This window comes from Oncorhynchus gorbuscha, unplaced genomic scaffold (genome assembly GCF_021184085.1).
Source record: "Oncorhynchus gorbuscha isolate QuinsamMale2020 ecotype Even-year unplaced genomic scaffold, OgorEven_v1.0 Un_scaffold_1977, whole genome shotgun sequence".
In the NCBI taxonomy this organism is placed as follows: Eukaryota; Metazoa; Chordata; class Actinopteri; order Salmoniformes; family Salmonidae; genus Oncorhynchus; species Oncorhynchus gorbuscha.
Window position 1 is genome coordinate 1 of NW_025746605.1, and position 20,280 is coordinate 20,280.

Genomic DNA, 20,280 nt, shown 5'->3' on the forward strand with positions numbered 1-20,280 from the left:
TTTATTATTTTTTATACAATTTTTTTTATACAAATAAAAGGCTGTTTAGGTTTTTCACGTTACGTTTACTGTTTTTGTATTGTTTGTTATCATCTTTACAAAGATGTTTAATAATAACCACGCTGCATTTTGGTCCGATCCCTGTTTTACCTCCAAGAGGCAGAAAACCTTAACAGTGAACTTGTTTTTGCATGAATTCCGCAACCCGGTTAGCTTTTAACAGCTAGGACCGTTATTTCTTGTCCAGGGATCCCACTTAGATGCTGGCTTGACAGAGTCCCCGCTAGTTAAGCTAGCCATCAAGCTAACAAAGTTAGTCCCAGATGTGTTTTTCAATGGAGCCCTTTTTGTCTGGAGAAGTAAATGAACGCTTCCAACGCTGTAGGAGCTGTATCTACGGTGCTTTGTTTCGGGGACTAGCTGGATCACTCTGAGTTCCAATGCGGCAATTGTTTGTTTGCAGACGATTATAGGATTTAAGTGGCTTCCTTGATCAAGCAGGTCGCCAGTCTCGTAACAAACTGGGTAAAACGCAGAGTGGAATGTGTACATTTTCTACGCCGGTGGCTGGACAGCGTTCACGCTTGTTGGATGCATCTCCGCCTTGCCATTTGTCAATGTCCAACTGTCCGGTGTTGCCCAGAGTCTGTTCACCAGGGGAGCCATCTCCTTCCTCTCCTCCCCCATCTGATAGCGGAATCAAAGGAGCACAGCAAGAAGAGCATGCTAATCCATGATGGGCACATTTCATGAGCAGTGGAAGCCGAAGACAGCGGCCTCCCACAAAGCAGGCTACACTTCCAATGAGGGCCTGGAGCAGATAGGAAACAACGAATAGTTTCGCTGCCCTGGAGCCTGATCTTCCTGCATATTCATTGATGTGGGCGCTGGGAGCTACAGGCTCAAGTTATCCTGCCCATCGCCCGTCCTTAAAGATTTCTTTGAATCCTGTGAAGCATGGGAGTGGGCCGATTTTCTTGTCCTTCTCGCCAGCCATTATTTTAGGCAGCTCCATGGTAAGAAATGTCACTGTTCCTGGTCCAAAAACATTGTCCTATCCAGGAGCTTGAGGAAATTACATTACTAAGCTGCTCCAAAATGTTCTACGTCCCTGTCACACTGACCTTAGAACCTTTTATTTCTCTATATTGGTTAGGTCAGGATGTGACTTGGGTGGATAGTCTAGTTTTTATTTTCTATGTTGGCCTTGGTATGGTTCCCAATCAGAGGCAGCTGTCTATCGTTGTCTCTGATTGGGGATCCTATTTTTTCCATATGTGTGGGATCTTGATTTTGTATTGTTGCTTTTAGACCTACAAAGTGTCACGCCTTGGTCTTAGTATTTTGTGTTTTCTTTCTTTATTTGGTCAGGCCAGGGTGTGACAGGTTATTGTGGTGTGTTTTTGTCTTAGGGTTTTGTGGGGTGACTAATTAGTCTATGGCTGCCTGAGGCGGTTCTCAATCAGAGTCAGGTGATTTTCGTTGTCTCTGATTGGGAACCATATTTAGCAGCCATATTCTGTGAGTGTTTTCTTGGGTGATTGTTCCTGTCTCTGTAGTTGTTTCACCAGACAGGCTGTATAGGTTTTCACGTTCCGTTTGTTGTTTTGTTATATATATATAGTTATTTCATGTATCGTTCTATTTCATTAAAGAACATGAGTAACCACCACGCTGCATTTTGGTCCGCTTCTCTTTCGACAGACGAACGCCGTTACACAAAGCTGAACGTTTCGCTGCTTACTCTGTTGTTTTGTGCCGGTTATTATCATAAATAAAAAGCTGCATCTTGGTCCGACCATCCTTCCAACATTGATCGTTACAGCCCCATGTAAATCGATTCTATCGTAGTCCATGTGGGTTTTAATGACATTATGAAGGGCCTCTGAACAGTTAAAATTGGATTTTAAAGAGGTGATTGATTCTCTGCTAGAAACTAATAAAAGACCCATCCTGTGCCATGTCTGAATCGTGGCATTGAACGCTTTAGCAGGATGATTCTTTCTCTTCACAACGGCTACGTGATTATTGCAGTTTAATTGGTGTAACTTTTGTTGACAATTTCGATACCTTTGGAAACAAAACACATTTTATAAAGAGGATGGGATCCACCCAAATAATTTGGTTTCCTGGATCCTTTCACAACATTATAAGGGTGCGTTGAAACAATGGCTTATCAATGACCAAAGCCCAGCTCAGTTCATCCCTACCATTGTGTCACTGAGTTGTCATAATGCTTCAACAAATGTATATTATCCCAGGGGCGTTGGAAGACACTATGTTAGTAACCTCATTTATGTCCCTCTTACTGCCCTGAATGCCTCTGCTGATCCCACAGCTATAGTATACAGTATCATGTGCCTATGATGCAGCGTTATACTGTTAGCACTAAGGCGGTGTGCCCTAGTAGGAAGTCCACTGTGTGCAGCTCACCCGACACTAACATAAATAACATGAGCATGTCTACTTCTGCTATGCTTCCCAGTAAAGCAACAAAAAAAGTATCCCAGAAAAGTGCAACAAATAGCCCACAACCAATTACTATCTAGAAACAGATGACATTCATATTCTGACAATCTCAAACTCAGTTAGATAAATACCTTTGATACAGTGGTAGCAATACCTGGTTATAACATCTACAGAAAATACAGAAATACCAATGGCGGAGGTGTTGTTTTTATTCAGGACCACATTCCTGTAACGTTTAGAGAGGATATTGTAATGAACTTCGTCTGCTGTTAGAAGAGAGGCAGACCGAAATGCAGCGTGTAGGTTACTCATGACCTTTAATAAAGATAAAACGGTACATGAAATAATTGAAAATACAAAAACAACAAACAAGTGAAACATTACAGCCTATCTGGTGACTAACACAAAGACAGGTACAATCACCCACGAAATACAACGCGCACTCAGGCTGCCTAAATATGGTTCCCAATCCGAGACAACTAGAATCACCTGACTCCAATTAGGAATCGCCTCAGGCAGCCAAGCCTAACTAGACACACCCCTAATAATACACACTCCCAATTAATACAAACCCTAATACGAAAATACAACATATAAACCCATGTCACACCCTGGCCTACCCAAACATATAACAAAAACACAAGATACAATGACCAAGGCGTGACAGATATCATGTTATTAAATACTGTTGAAGTAATATGGCTAAAGGTTCATCTGGCTCACCTAAAGCTCATTCTTGTGGGAAGATGCTGTAGACCCCCAAGTGCTAACAGTCAGTATCTGGATAACATGTGTGAAATGCTTGAAAATGTATGTGATATAAACAGAGGTATATTTTGTGGGTGATTGAAATATTGACTGGCTTTCATCAAGCTGCCCACTCAAGGAAAAAGCTTCAACCTGTATCCAGTGCCTACAACCTGGTTCAGGTTGGTTCAACCTACCAGGGTAGTTACAAACAGCACAGGAATGAAATCCTCAACAGGTATTGATCACATCTTTACTAATGCTGCAAAAATTAGCTTTAAAGCAGTATCCAAATCCATCGGATGTAGTGATATAGTAGCCATATCTAGGAAGACCAAAGTTCCAAAGGCTGGGCCTAATATTGTCACGCCTACCCCCGCTCTCCCTCTCTGGCACGCGAGGGCGCCAGGCTGCCCTTCATTACACACACCTGTCACCATCATTACGTTCAGCTGTGCAATATTGGACTCACCTGGATTCCATTACTTTATTGATTACACCCTCTATTTCTGTCTGCTCCTCAGTTTGTTTCCTGTGTCAGCATTGATGTGGTTATTTTTCCCCTGTCCAGACGCTGTTCCTGTTCTGTTTCATGTCCATGTTTCATTAAATGTTCACTCCCTGTACCCGCTTCTCGTCTCCAGCGTCGATCCGTAAAGAATGCTGACACCACATCAGCCTCCAGTATTTATGCTGTAGTAGTTTGTGTCGGGGGCTAGAATCAGTCTGTTATATCTGGAGTACTTCTCCTGTCTTATCCGGTGTCCTGTGTGAATTTAAGTATGCTCTCTCTAATTCTCTCTTTCTCTCCCTTGGAGTACCTGAGCCCTAGGACCATGCCTCAAGACTACCTGGCATGATGACTCCTTGCTGTCCCCAGTCCACCTGGCCGTGCTGCTGCTCATCGGTTTTCCATGCCTTAGCTGGCTCGTCAGGCTTCCATGCCTTAGCTGGGTCGAGAGGTCTTCTTGTCTTGGTGGGCTCGGCAGGCACCCACCCCACATCATGATTCAGCCGGCTCACCAAGACTCCAACACCTCAGCCGGCTCGCCAGGCTCCCACGCCTCTGCCGGCTTGCCCATGCCTCGGCCGGCCCGTCAGGCTTGCCCAGGTGGGACCCCGGGTGACGCCCCTAGAGGGGGGGGGTACTGTCATGCCTGCTCCCGCTCTCCCTCTCTGGTGCTCGAGTGCGCCAGGCTGCCCTTCATTACACACACCTGTCACCATGATTACACGCAGCTGTCAATATTGGACTCACCTGGATTCCATTACTTTGATTACCCCCTCTATTTCTGTCTGCTCCTCAGTTTGTTCCCTGTGTCAGCATTGATGTCGTTATTTGTTCCCTGTCCAGACACTGCTCATGTTCTGTTTCATGTCTGTATTACATTAAATGTTCACTCCCTGTACCTTCTTCTTGTCTTCAGCATTGTTCCTTACAAATATAGTGTAGAAGAGGTCAGACAATAAGTTTTCTAGTGATTCCTATGTTGTTGATGTAAAGAATATTCATCGCAAAACCCACTGATATTGCCAATTACTTTAATTATTTTTCATTGGCAAGATTGGAAAATGTAGGCATAATATGGCAACAGCAAACGCTGACACTCCACATCCAAGTATAACTGATCAAATTATGAAAGACAAGCATAGCACTTTTGAATTCCGTAAAGTGAGTGTGGAAGAGGTTCAACAATTGTTGTCTGTCAACAATGACAAGCCACGGGGTCTGACAACTTGGAATTAAAATTACTGAGGATAATAGTGGACGATATTGCCACTCCTATTTTCCATATATTCAATCTAAGCCTACTAGAAAATGTGTGCCCTCAGGCCTGGAGGGAAGCAAAAGTAAAACCGCTACCAAAGAATATTAAAGCCCCTTTACTGGCTCAAATAGACAACCAATCAGCTTGTTACCAACCCTTAGTAAACTTTGGGAAATAATTGTTTGACCAGATACAATGCTATTTTACTGTAAACAAATTGACAATAGACTTTCAGTGGATAAAGAGTTACCTGTCTAACAGAACACAGAAGGTGTTCTTAATGGAAGCCTCTCCAACATAATCCAGGTAGAACCAGGTATTCCCCAGGGCAGCTGTCTAGGCCCCTTACTTTTTCAAACTTTACTAATGATAAGCTACTGGCTTTAAGTAAAGTCAGTGTGTCTATGTATGCGGATGACTCAACACTATACACTTCAGCTACTACAGTGGGTGAAATCACTGCATTACTTAACAAAGAGCAGCAGTTAGTTTCAGAATGGGTGGCAATACATATTCCAAAAACTAAAAGCATTGTATATGGGACAAATCATTCACTAAACCCTAAACCTCAACTAAATCTTGTGATAAATCATGTGGAAATTGAGCAAGTTGAGGTGATTAAACTGCTTGGAGTAACCCTGGATTGTAAACTGTCATTGTCAAAACATGTTGATACAACAGTAGCAACGATGGGGAGAAGTCTGTCCATAATAAAGCTCTGCTCTGCTTTAACAACACTATCTACAAGGCATATCCTACAGGCCATAGTTTTGTCGCACCTGGACTACTAAGAATCCGTAGGAAGAGTAGCTGCTGCCTTGGCCGGAACTACTGGGGATCCATAATAAACCCCCGGAAGAGTAGCTTCTGCCTTATCAGGAACTAATGGGGATCCATAATAAACCCCAGGAAGAGTAGCTGCCTTGGCAGGAACTACTGGGGATCCATAATAAACCCCAGGAAGAGTAGCTGCTGCCTTGGCAGGAACTACTGGGGATCCATAATAAACCCCAGGAAGAGTAGCTGCTGCCTTGGCAGGAACTACTGGGGATCCATAATAAACCCCAGGAAGAGTAGCTGCTGCCTTGGCAGGAACTACTGGGGATCCATAATAAACCCCAGGAAGAGTAGCTGCTGCCTTGGCAGGAACTACTGGGGATCCATAATAAACCCCAGGAAGAGTAGCTGCTGCCTTGGCAGGAACTACTGGGGATCCATAATAAACCCCAGGAAGAGTAGCTGCTGCCTTGGCAGGAATCGCCCCATAGCACTGTCATCATGAAGTGCTTTGAGAGGGTAGTTAAGGATCATATCATCTCCAACTTACCCGACACCCTAGACCCACTACAATTTGCATACCACCCCAATAGATTTACGGACTACGCAATCTCACTGCACACTTCCCTCTCCCACCTGGACTCGAGGAACACCTAGTGCTGTGCTCCCCTGTGGTGTGGCCGGGAATGACACTGTTTGAGGCATCAGCCACGCCCCACAACCAGCATATTTAGGCTGCAGCAAGCTAGGCTGCGCTGCCACGCCTCGTACCTGAAGCCACTCAGCCTTGTTAGGCTGCTGTGCCACGCCTCGCACCTGAAGTCACTCAGCCTTGTTAGGTTGCGTTGCCACGCCGTACCTGAAGCCACTCAGCCTTGTTAGACTGCGTTGCCACGCCTCGTACCTGAAGCCACTCAGCCTTGTTAGACTGCGTTGCCACGCCTCGTACCTGAAGCCACTCAGCCTTGTTAGACTGCGTTGCCACGCCTCGTACCTGAAGCCACTCAGCCTTGTTAGACTGCGTTGCCACGCCTCGTACCTGAAGCCACTCAGCCTTGTTAGGCTGCTGTGCCAAGCCCCATACCTGAAGCCACTCAGCCTTGTTAGGCTGCAATAGACCTGGGGCTTATAAGGGGATGCTTCAGTTCAGCACAGGAGAAGCTCTTGGCTGGATGCTGATCTTGCCTGACATTTGGCGGAAGCACATGGGCATGGACTTCTGACTGCAGAAAAGCCGTAAAGGACAGTCGGTTGGATATCAGCCCAGCTGTTTAGTGTTCCAGCCTAAGTTAAGTTTATCCCCTGTGTGTGGGAGTGTTTCCAGTTTTTTATCATCCTTTTTGTGAACCCTTTTAGTTGTATAACGAAGGCAGCCTAGCTTGATTTAAGACGTGGTTCTGTGTTGTACCTCTTGTCATTGTTCACAAAGATTGTTTATCATATTGACAAGATGGTCAAGTGACCGCTCTAAACAATGGAAATGCATGTCCTCAAAGATGGAAGGGAAGAGGTGGGACCATTCTAGCCAATGTGAGAGCAGATGTACATGTAAACAGGCCATAGAGATGGCACATTCATCTTTGTATCTGTGCCATTATAGTGTCTGACAGCATGGGCAGTGCCATTAGGCAGCATGGGCAGTGCCAAGTAGTACATTTTCTTCATTGGTTGATTGCTCCCAACTCAGGAATCCCCACCCAGTTGACTACTTCAAAATGGTGGAAGCCCTCTATGGCTTTAAGTTTATCCCCTGTGTGTGGGAGTGTTTCCATTGACAGTTTTTTTATGACATGTGTCCACTTATATCAGTGCATTTGTAACATCTTTATATTCAATCAAATAAGCCTCACGTAGCAAATCTGTGTGTAAATAGAGCCGAATATATATATATATATATATATATATATATATACACAGTGGGGCAAAAAGTATTTAATCAGCCACCAATTGTGCAAGTTCTCCCACTTAAAAAGATGAGAGGCCTGTAATTTTCATCATAGGTACACTTCAACAATGACAGACAAAATTAGAAAAAAAATCCAGAAAATCACATTGTAGGATTTTTAATGAATTTATTTGCAAATTATGGTGGAAAATAAGTATTTGGTCACCTACAAACAAGCAAGATTTCTGGCTCTCCACACCTCACACTTGAAGCCACTCAGCCTTGATAGGGCAGACCTTACCGTGAGAGCCGGGGCAGACCTTACCGTGAGGGCCGGGGGCAGACCTTACCGTGAGGGCCGGGGGCAGACCTTACCGTGAGGGCCGGGGGCAGACCTTACCGTGAGGGCCGGGGGCAGACCTTACCGTGAGGGCCGGGGGCAGACCTTACCGTGAGGGCCGGGGGCAGACCTTACCGTGAGGGCCGGGGGCAGACCTTACCGTGAGGGCCGGGGGCAGACCTTACTGTGAGTGGTCTTGAGCTTTATCCAAAGTATTTGCTTTCTATTTTGCAACTGATATTGTTTTTGTTGTGAAAATAACACAGGCTGAGATGATTGTTCAACAGTCTTACCGTAAATAAACAACTAAATAGACAGAGTTTGTGCATATTGCCAAAATATATTGTTTAATATAAGGCCTTAAGAAATTGAAAAGGATGTCTTGGAAAAAAAACTGTGCTTAAAAACTGAAAAAGTGTGAAATCCTTGGAGAGGGATTTGTCTCTGAAATTAAAGACAGTAGTTATGAAATCAAATTCACAAGAAAGGTCTGTTGTTGCCCTCGTGTTGTGCAGCTGTGGCTCAGAGACCCAGAAGGGAGTGTGCCCTCAGCACAGACTTCTTCCCCCACGAGGTGCTCTCTGGTTGGGGAAGCAGAGCGGGGTTTCCCCCCCCCCCCCTCGCATGCTGTGGTGCTGCCTACTACACATGATGAATGAGAGAGAGAGACCCATCTGCCTAAAGGAAAAACCCATCTGCCTCAAGGAGAAACTCCCTCAAAACACACAAACACAGACATGCATGCCCAAACACACACACACACACACACACACACACACACACACACACACACACACACACACACACACACACACACACACACACACACACACACACACACACACACACACACACACACACACACACACACACACACACACACACACAGAGAGAGAGAAAAGAGTACTGAGAGTAGGTCTACTGTAAATACACAACTAATACAAACACCCACACATAGAGGGGTTGGTTGTTTAGCAACAGACGGGGTTGGCTTAGACTGCTGACAACATGTCAACTATATTTAGTCTCCTATGTTCATTGAAAACATAAATCAAGTTGCACAATGAGCACTTGTTGTCTCTCAGATACATCGTTACAGTTGTTGGTTAGCTAGCGAGCGAATTTTAGCCATGAACCAAAACACCTCAAAACAAGATGGGGTGGTAGGTAGCCTAGTGGTTAGAGTGTTGGGCCAGTAACCAGCAGGTAGCCTAGTGGTTAGAGTGTTGGGCCAGTAACCAGCAGGTAGCCTAGTGGTTAGAGTGTTGGGCCAGTAACCAGCAGGTAGCCTAGTGGTTAGAGTGTTGGGCCAGTAACCAGCAGGTAGCCTAGTGGTTAGAGTGTTGGGCCAGTAACCAGCAGGTAGCCTAGAGTGTTGGGCCAGTAACCAGCAGGTAGCCTAGTGGTTAGAGTGTTGGGCCAGTAACCAGCAGGTAGCCTAGTGGTTAGAGTGTTGGGCCAGTTGGTGGTTAGCCAGTAACCAGCAGGTAGCCTAGTGGTTAGAGTGTTGGGCCAGTAACCAGCAGGTAGCCTAGTGGTTAGAGTGTTGGGCCAGTAACCAGCAGGTAGCCTAGTGGTTAGAGTGTTGGGCCAGTGGGTAGCCAGTAACCAGCAGGTAGCCTAGTGGTTAGAGTGTTGGGCCAGTAACCAGCAGGTAGCCTAGTGGTTAGAGTGTTGGGCCAGTAACCAGCAGGTAGCCTAGTGGTTAGAGTGTTGGGCCAGGCAGGTAGCCTAGTGGTTAGAGTGTTGGGCCAGTAACCAGCAGGTAGCCTAGTGGTTAGCCAGTAACCAGTAGGTTTAGAGCATTGGGCCAGTAACCAGCAGGTAGCCTAGTGTTAGAGCATTGGGCCAGTAACCAGCAGGTAGCCTAGTGGTTAGAGTGTTGGGCCAGTAACCAGCAGGTAGCCTAGTGTTTAGAGTGTTGGGCCAGTAACCAGCAGGTAGCCTAGTGGTTAGATTGTTGGGCTAGTAACCAGCAGGTAGCCTAGTGGTTGGGCCAGTAACCAGCAGGTAGCCTAGTGGTTAGATTGTTGGGCTAGTAACCAGCAGGTAGCCTAGTGGTTAGATTGTTGGGCTAGTAACCAGCAGGTAGCCTAGTGGTTAGATTGTTGGGCTAGTAACCAGCAGGTAGCCTAGTGGTTAGATTGTTGGGCTAGTAACCAGCAGGTAGCCTAGTGGTTAGATTGTTGGGCTAGTAACCAGCAGGTAGCCTAGTGGTTAGTGTTGTATATGTTAGGTGATGTGTATTTATGTATGAGACACAACCAACATTTCCCCACAGGGATAATAAAGGCATCGTATTTTTTATAGACACATTCATAAAGGCCAACAAATAGTTTGAAGAGAAAGGGTCTAGTAGAGAGATGTGATCTTCCAGTCAGTCAGTGTGGTTTTTACAGAGGCGTTGTTGTCTAACTGACAATAACACATACTTACTTTTGATACAGCAGTACACCTGCGGGTTAGGACTGCTTCTCAAATGGCACCCTATTGCCTAATTAGTGCACTACTTTTGACCAGAGCCCTATGGCACCCTATTCCCTAAATTAGTGCACGACTTTTGACCAGAGCCCTATGGCACCCTATTCCCTAATTAGGCACCTTTTGACCAGAGCCCTTCACCCTATTCCCTAATTAGTGCACTACTTTTGACCAGAGCCCTATGTGACCTGGTCAAAGGTAGTGCACTATATAGGGACCCACGACCCATGTGTTCCCCCACCACCACATTAGCATGGCAGAGATAGTCATCGTAGCACACTGAGCACAGCCACGTGAATTTCAACATGTCCCTGTTCAGAGAGAGAGGAGAGGGGGGGGGTGAAAAGAGAGCAAAGGGAGAGTGGGGGGAGAGGGAGGGGAGGTGGGGGAGGGAGAGAGGGAGGTGGAGGGGGAGGGAGAGGGAGGTGGAGGAGGGGGGAGGGAGGTGGAGGGGGGGGGGGGAGGTGGGGGGAGGGAGAGAGGGAGGTGAAGGAGGTGGGGGGAGGGAGAGAGGGAGGTGGGGAGGGGGAGAGGGGGGGGTGGGAGGGGGGGAGAGGTGGGGGGGAGGTTGGGAGAGGTGGGGGAGAGGGAGGGAGAGGTGGGGTGGGAGAGTTGGAAGAGGTGGGGGAGAGAGAGGAGGGAGGGAGGAGGTGGGTGGAGGGGAGGGGGAGAGAAGGAGGGAGGGAGGTGGGGGAGGGAGGAGAGGGGAGAGGTGGGGGGGAGAGTTGGGAGAGGTGGGGGGGAGGGAGAAGGGAGAGGTGGGAGGAGAAGGGAGAGGTGGGAGGAGAAGGGAGAGGTGGGGGGGAGAAAGGGGCCTACAGCTTTATTTGGTGCTGTTCTAAATCCCTGTGCAGTGTGATGCTTTGGACTTGTTCTACTTGGGCATTACGGTGAGGTTCATGTAGTAAAACCACAGAAGAAGTTGCTAATGTGTAGCTTCATTCTTTTTGTTGAGATGCAGGCCACGGAGTGTGAATACTAACGCCTAGATCACACCTACAGTGTCCTTGCGTTTTGGTACATCAGAAGTACATTCATTTCCAATGGAACGCTGTGTTAGCCTTGCAGCGTTGCATTGCAGAGGCAGTTTCTGTGTGGTGCATACATTGGATTTATCTAACGTATGCATCAAATTGACAGAAATGGTAGCAGAAGGTGAATGTCCCACATATCCAGATGACGCTGCATACCATTTGGCGCAATAACACTGTCGGTGTGATCAAGGTGTATGTAAAATGTAGTTTATGACGATAACCTGTGTGCATGTAGCATTAGCCTGTCCCTATAACAAATTATTACATCAAGGTATTTTTTTACTAAAACTCACTCCATCATTTTTGTTTTACTGCCTTTTGAATTAGAAAAAACGATTTGTTTTCAACTCCTGAGCGGGGTACATCGGCCTAACAAAGGCAACGTCATACCTTTTTAGGAGGAGTCTTCCAGCCGTCAATCATCAAAGTTGTGTCACCGGTGCGAGGAGGAAGGATAAGGAACTCCCGATAACAGAATCTCAACTCTAAACTGGAATAAACCTCGTTTGTCCTCAAGTTATTAGTGAACATTTCGCTTAACAAAAAGTGAAGTAATCAACGGCGGGCTTGTAGCCTATTAATCATTGGACGATACGTCTACGGAGAGTTTGTACGCTACCTTTACAGCACCGATGTCAGATGCGCCATCTCCATGCGCGACAGGGTTGCAGTTTTCTGAAGGAGAGTTTTTTTTTTGGGGGGGGCGACTTGGAGACAATTAACTTCATGATGAGAGAACGAACCTGGGTTTAGGATTCAAAGACAAGGTAGCTATGATTGTTTACGATTATTAATGTGATTTTATTAGCCATATTGAGAATTTACTAATCTAGTTTCTCCCATATCCAGTCTGAATATTTCGTTCTCGTCAAACGTATTTCTGATCTCTTGACGCACGTCTTTGCTCCCTCCGTCCATTTCTCTTGAAATTCGGAGTTCGCTTGTGCGTAGTGGTTGCAACTCAAACATGTTATCTGTGGAAATCATTCATATGGTCAAATATTTTCCTAGGTTAATACGCAGACGTCTCGTTGTCTTCATGGGCACATTGCACGTTTATTTGACTAAGTACGATACAGAGGAGGAGGAGCATAATGAAACCCGTAGTGGAAATTCCTTCCCGACAATAAGTAGTCTATGCTTCTAAAATACTGTCGAAACCGGCTGTAGAGATAGTGGATTATCAACAGTCACTCACCAGATGGACAGTTCAGAGGGCAGCGAGTAGGATACAGAACGCTCAGATAGAAAACAAACTTACAGAATAGCTGAGAACTACTCTATACATAAACAACAGGAGAGACCAGACAGACAGCTCTATAGGCTACATTTCTACCGTCAGAGTGTTGCATCCCACACAGAATAAGGAGTAGTAGTTTCCAGAGTTCAGTATCATGAAATGACGTTACTGTAGTAGACTGAGTGTCTCTGGTGCAGTGAGTACAGCACTCTCACATATTTTTGTTGTATAAACAGGCACATCTCCTAAAATGTGCACCCCATTGCCACAGTTTAACACCCATATGGTCTGTTGAAAAACATATGGTCTGTTTTTCATGTGCTGTACAAGTTAAGTTTTTTGAGATAACATAGTTAAATAAACCCTGCTAGTATTGTCTTTTGGTGACATTTTTACAACCAAGGTCATTTTAAAACTTTTGAGTCAACCATTACAACTGGAAATGCCTGGCTGTTTGGGGGAGTGTCTAGCAACAGTATCCAGGTTGGAATAGACTTGACACATGTACCTAGTTACCAACCCAGAGTGGAGATGTCCAATAGAGTGACTGTGCTGCGTGAAGGGAGCTGTGTATACTGGTAGACAGGGACCAGGAGAAGGATCCAGACAGACAGAGGAAGACTGATCATGAAGGGAGCTGTGTATACTGGTAGACAGAGGCCAGTAGAAGGATCCAGACAGAGGAAGACTGATCATGAAGGGAGCTGTGTATATTGGTAGACGGGGACCAGGAGAAGGATCCAGACAGACAGAGGAAGACTGATCATGAAGGGAGCTGTGTATACTGGTAGACAGAGGCCAGTAGAAGGATCCAGACAGAGGAAGACTGATCGTGAAGGGAGCTGTGTATACTGGTAGACAGGGACCAGTAGAAGGATCCAGACAGACAGCCCAGTCAAAACTGTTCATGGCCCCCAATGGTGGAACAAACTCCCTCACGACGCCAGGACAGCGGAGTCAATCACCACCTTCCGGAGACACCTGAAACCCCACCTCTTTAAGGAATACCTAGGATAGGATAAGTAATCCCCCCCCCCTTTAAGATTTAGATGCACTATTGTAAAGTGACTGTTCCACTGGATGTCATAAGGTGAATGCACCAATTTGTAAGTCGCTCTGGATAAGAGCGTCTGCTAAATGACTTAAATGTAAAATGTAATGTAGGAAGACTGATCATGAAGGGAGCTGTGTATACTGGTAGACAGAGACCAGTAGAAGGATCCAGACAGACAGAGGGAGACTGATCATGAAGGGAGCTGTGTATACTGGTAGAAGGAAACAGACAGGAAGACTGATCTGATACAGAGGTAGAGGGAGGAGCCTGAAGCTAACACAGATACACAAGCTGTGAACCAGGGTTCCCAAACAAGGATAACCTGGGAAGACCCAAATACGCTGGAGGTGAAACCCACGTCGCTGCTCTGCTAACAGCTTCCTCCACTGTCCCCCTTAGTGGGATCAAACCAGTCGTCCTCTGACTGCCCTCCCCCACAACGTATCAACATGTTGTGCTCTAGGAAAAGGACCCAATTTGCTAGTTCCTTTAGCAACATTTCAAGTTAGCTGTGAAGTGGTCTTACAGTATGTTGTTATCTCTGTTACAAAGGCAGACCCAGCTGGATGTAGCAGTTATGTACTAGTCTGGTCTGTTTAAGGCTGAGGAGATGCACCCTGACTGATGTTGTGTTTTATGTAAATAACCTGGTATTATTCATATTTAGTTCGTCCTTAGTTTGTTTATCTCGTGTTTCCAGGGTAATTTGTCAGTGACGGGCTGACCACAGCCGGAGACAGGTAGTTACAACAGGTAGTTACAACAGGTAGTTACAACAGCCCCAGTGTCCTCATACAGCCGGGGACAGGTAGTTACAACAGCCCTCGTGTCCTCATACAGCCGGGGACAGGTAGTTACAACAGCCCTCGTGTCCTCATACAGCCGGGGACAGGTAGTTACAACAGCCCTCGTGTCCTCATACAGCCGGGGACAGGTAGTTACAACAGCCCTCGTGTCCTCATACAGCCGGGGACAGGTAGTTACAACAGCCCCCGTGTCCTCATACAGCCGGGGACAGGTAGTTACAACAGGTAGTTACAACAGGTAGTTACAACAGCCCTCGTGTCCTCATACAGCCGGGGACAGGTAGTTACAACAGCCCCCGTGTCCTCATACAGCCGGGGACAGGTAGTTACAACAGCCCCCGTGTCCTCATACAGCCGGGACAGGTAGTTACAACAGCCCCCGTGTCCTCATACAGCCGGGACAGGTAGTTACAACAGCCCCGTGTCCTCATGCAGCCGGGGACAGGTAGTTACAACAGGCAGTTACAACAGCCCCCGTGTCCTCATACAGCCGGGGGACAGGTAGTTACAACAGGTAGTTACAACAGGTAGTTACAACAGGTAGTTACAACAGCCCCGTGTCCTCATACAGCCGGGGACAGGTAGTTACAACAGCCCCAGTGTCCTCATACAGCCGGGGACAGGTAGTTACAACAGGTAGTTACAACAGCCCTCGTGTTCTCATACAGCCGGGGACAGGTAGTTACAACAGGTAGTTACAACAGCCCCCGTGTCCTCATACAGCTGGGGACAGGTAGTTACAACAGGTAGTTACAACAGGTAGTTACAACAGCCCCCCCCCGTGTCCTCATACAGCCGGGGGACAGGTAGTTACAACAGGTAGTTACAACAGGTAGTTACAACAGGTAGTTACAACAGCCCCCGTGTCCTCATACAGCCGGGGGACAGGTAGTTACAACAGGTAGTTACAACAGGTAGTTACAACAGTAGTTACAACAGCCCGTGTCCTCATACAGCCGGGGACAGGTAGTTACAACAGCCCCCGTGTCCTCATACAGCCAGGGACAGGTAGTTACAACAGCCCCCCGTGTCCTCATATAGCCGGGGACAGGTAGTTACAACAGCCCCGTGTCCTCATACAGACAGGGACAGGTAGTTACAACAGCCCTCGTGTCCTCATACAGCCGGGACAGGTAGTTACAACAGCCCTCGTGTCCTCATACAGCCGGGGACAGGTAGTTACAACAGCCCCAGTGTCCTCATACAGCCGGGGACAGGTAGTTACAACAGCCCCAGTGTCCTCATACAGCCGGGACAGGTAGTTACAACAGCCCCAGTGTCCTCATACAGCCAGGGACAGGTAGTTACAACAGCCCCGTGTCCTCATACAGCCGGGGACAGGTAGTTACAACAGCCCTCGTGTCCTCATACAGCCGGGACAGGTAGTTACAACAGCCCTCAGTGTCCTCATACAGCTGGGGACAGGTAGTTACAACAGCCCTCGTGTCCTCATACAGACAGGGACAGGTAGTTACAACAGCCCTCGTGTCCTCATACAGCCGGGGACAGGTAGTTACAACAGCCCTCGTGTCCTCATACAGCCGGGGACAGGTAGTTACAACAGCCCTCGTGTCCTCATACAGCCGGGGACAGGTAGTTACAACAGCCCTCGTGTCCTCATACAGCCGGGGACAGGTAGTTACAACAGCCCTCGTGTCCTCATGCAGCTGGAGTAGTGTCTTTTAGGTCGGGGTAGCTGGCTGCACTTTCATGGTCAACTGACTCTCAAATTCAGGAATTTAACATGATGACGCAAAGGCAATTAACACCTGACCCAGAGAGAATATTGTCAGGGTTCACACACACACACACACACACACACACACACACACACACACACACACACACACACACACACACACACACACACACACACACACACACACACACACACACACACACACACACGTTATGTTCTTCTATCCTCGTGGGGACCTCAAATATATTTCCATTCTAAATCCTATTTTCCCTAATCCTTACCATAACCTTAACCCATAAACATAACTCTTAAAACTAACCCTTTACACAAGTTCTAACCCTAACCACTAAACACTAATCCTAACCCCTTACACTAATTCTAATCCTAACCACTAAACCCTAATCCCTTACACTAATTCTAAACCCTAACCCCTCACTAAACCCACTAAACCTAATCCTAACCCCTTACACTAATTCTAACCCTAACCACTAAACTCTAATTCTAACCCCTAACCACTAATTCCTAACCCTAACCCCTTACACTAATTCTAACCCTAACCACTAAACCCTAATCCTAACCCCTTACACTAATTCTAACCCTAACCACTAAACCTAATCCTAATCCCTTACACTAATTCTAACCCTAACCACTAAACCCTAATCCCCTTACACTAATTCTAACCCTAACCACTAAACCCTAATCCCTTACACTAATTCTAACCCTAACCACTAAACCTAATCCTAACACTTAACTAATTCTAACCCTAACCACTAAACCCTAATCCCTTACACTAATTCTAACCCTAAAACCAATCTAACACCACTAATCCCTAACCACTAACCTAATCCCTTACACTAATTCTAACCCTAACCACTAAACCACTAATCCTAACACTTTACACTAATTCTAACCCTAACCACTAAACCCTAATCCCTTACACTAATTCTAACCCTAACCACTAAACCCTAATCCTAACACTTTACACTAATTCTAACCCTAACCACCAAATCCTAATCCTAACACTAAATTTAAAACCTAACTGCCTTTGTCCTCAGGGGCTGTGGGAATTGTCAGCACGAGGGTTAATTTTCCTTATTTTACTATCCTTGTGGGGACTTTAGGGGATTTTAATGTCCCAGAACCAGCAGAGACACACACACACACACACACACACACACACACTCCTTTTATAGAGACGACTGACCTAGTGTCTAACATGTTGTCCAGTAGAGGTTGCTCTTATGCAGGTATCTGTGTAAAACACCACAGTAGGACTTTGGTCAGATGTTTTTAATCCAAAACATACTTAAAATACAGTAGTGACTGTGTCCATTTTTTGTCATGTGTATGTGGTCACATGAGGGAATTGAACCCTTGACCTTTGGCTGCTAGCGCCACTCAGAACCACATGAGTACCACCAATAGGGCGGGGCGATTTGGCCCAAATATCATATTTCTATATTTGTCTTTATTTTGATTGTATGGCGATATGTTTCTGAATGAGTTTTATGACGAGTGCATGGACCCTAGACCGGCAACACATGAATTATATGTGTGTTTAAATGGTCTTTCTCCATGCGGATGGGTTTCCCACTCAACCCAGCCAGGACAGAACTGACAGCTATGTAGTCCAATTAGAGTTGAACTTTTCAGTTATTTAACACGGTATAAAAATACCTTATTTTTTTTATTATAGAGGGTATTGTACCGATCCATACCTGTATACTGGGACTCGTGATACATGGTCCTTGTATGTGTCTTCATTCATGTGTATTTTATCCTTCCTGTTATTACTTTGGGAAAGGACTCGTAAGGAAAGCATTTCTCCCTGATGTCTAAACCCTTTACATTCACCACAAATACCATTTTTTAATTACATTTAATATATCGTCAAGATCTAACCACCAATAGGAGCACACAGCACATATCTGACTGCCATCCATACAAAGCTTTGGCTGTACTGCACTAGATTGAGAGAGATGCTAACTGGATCAAACTGGATTTCTGCATCAGTCAGGCAGAGTATCCTAATGAAGACCTTTTTGAGGAACATCGTGTGACCCGTTTTTAGTTCCATCATACCAGACTAAAGGAACAGGGAAGTGTTAAAACGCCTGGTCAATATCATCATCGTTATAAAGCCCCATGTCGTTCCTCTTTTATACACGCGTGCAGACACACAGGAAGTAGGAACCGTTAGAACAGGATGTTTGGTGTCCGTTCTACTAGAGCCAACCATCCTTATTGTTCTTAGAGATGACTTTTATATGAGCTCTGTCTCGTCTAGAGTCATAAAACACAGACACCTTTAAGGAGAGAGATGATGGTAGGAAATCCTGCTTCCGTGTGTTCTGGTAGAGAGGGCGTGGGGGAGTAACTTTCAGTAACATGTCTTGTAAATGTTCATTTGAAACGTGATTGTTGCGTTAGTCCCACTACCTTCTACTAACAGGTTTTATCCAGTGGCTGTTCAGTGTCTTGTTTGACCGGCCTTCTACTCACTCACTCTTACTACTTCTGGGGCTGGGTTGAGGCAGCAGGATATTGGGCTTTGGGGAGGGAGAGTGTTTTGGGAAAACACAAACCCATGAGCAAGTGCAGTTCACACACCCGTTAATAATGGTCAGATTTGTTGTACAAACCGTGGCACAAACACTTGGAAGAGCAGGCCACACCCACTTTTATAATGATGATGCACAAACACTTGGAAGATCAGGCCACACCCACTTTTATAATGGTCAGACATGTGGCACAAACACTTGGAAGATCAGGCCACACCCACTTTTAGAATGGTCAGACATGTGGCACAAACACTTGGAAGATCAGGCCACACCCACTTTTAGAATGGTCAGACATGTGGCACAAACACTTGGAAGATCAGGCCACACCCACTTTTAGAATGGTCAGACATGTGGCACAAACACTTGGAAGATCAGGCCACACCCACTTTTAGAATGGTCAGACATGTGGCACAAACACTTGGAAGATCAGGCCACACCCACTTTTAGAATGGTCAGACATGTGGCACAAACACTTGGAAGATCAGGCCACACCCACTTTTAGAATGGTCACTTTTAGAATGGTCAGACATGTGGCACAAACACTTGGAAGATCAGGCCACACCCACTTTTAGAATGGTCAGACATGTGGCACAAACACTTGGAAGATCAGGCCACACCCACTTTTATAATGGTCAGACATGTGGCACAAACACTTGGAAGATCAGGCCACACCCACTTTTAGAATGGTCAGACATGTGGCACAAACACTTGGAAGATCAGGCCACACATACTTTTGGAGCGGAGACGTGTCAGCTGTATCTGAAGTGTGATAGATGTATTGTGTGTGTCCCAGGCTTCGTCCCAAATGGCATCCTATTCCCTAAAATAGTGCACTACTTTTGACTTGGGCTCTCACCCAGTTCCCTAGAACACTTCCACTGAGTGTACAACACATTAACGCATTCCTAATATTGAGTTAGAGGGTTTCCTGCTCAGGTTTCATGGTCAGAAAACTTCAGCCTTATGTCATTTTATATTGTATACTACGTCTATACTAACATAATTTATGAGCCCGTGTAATTGTTTTATTTATTTGTTAATAATTATATATATGTTTTACTTAACCTACAATGCAGTTAAGAAAACTGTGTTAAGGGCTTGTAAAGGGAGCATTTCCCTGTAAGGTTTACACCTGTTGTTTACGGCGTATGTGACATAACGATTTGATTTAAGTATTTAACGTTAAAACCATTTCTGGGACATCACCTGCTCTCTTTCCCGGAGCTGATGGGCAGAGGCTTTCTAGCACATTCCAGGACTGTATGACTGCTTGTTGTGGTCTGTGTTTCTAGGAATACCATTGGGCCATGTACGTATAATATTATGGCTAAGTGTGTGTGTCACTCTTGGTAAAAAATAAATAAAACGACAAACCTTCTTTTTATTTTGTAATGGATAAAATACCATCAAATTATTGT

General features: G+C 45.8%; 1 protein-coding gene across 1 annotated transcript in view; it reads left to right on the forward strand.

Moving 5' to 3' along the window:
• Window positions 1–12,199: 12,199 nt before the first annotated feature.
• Window positions 12,200–20,280, forward strand: part of LOC124024628 (N-acetyllactosaminide beta-1,3-N-acetylglucosaminyltransferase 2-like) — a 41,412-nt gene continuing 33,331 nt past the window's right edge. Inside the window, exon 1 of the mRNA XM_046338521.1 lies at window positions 12,200–12,269. The gene's annotated coding sequence lies outside the window, so the exon portion shown is untranslated. The remainder of the gene's footprint in view (window positions 12,270–20,280) is intronic.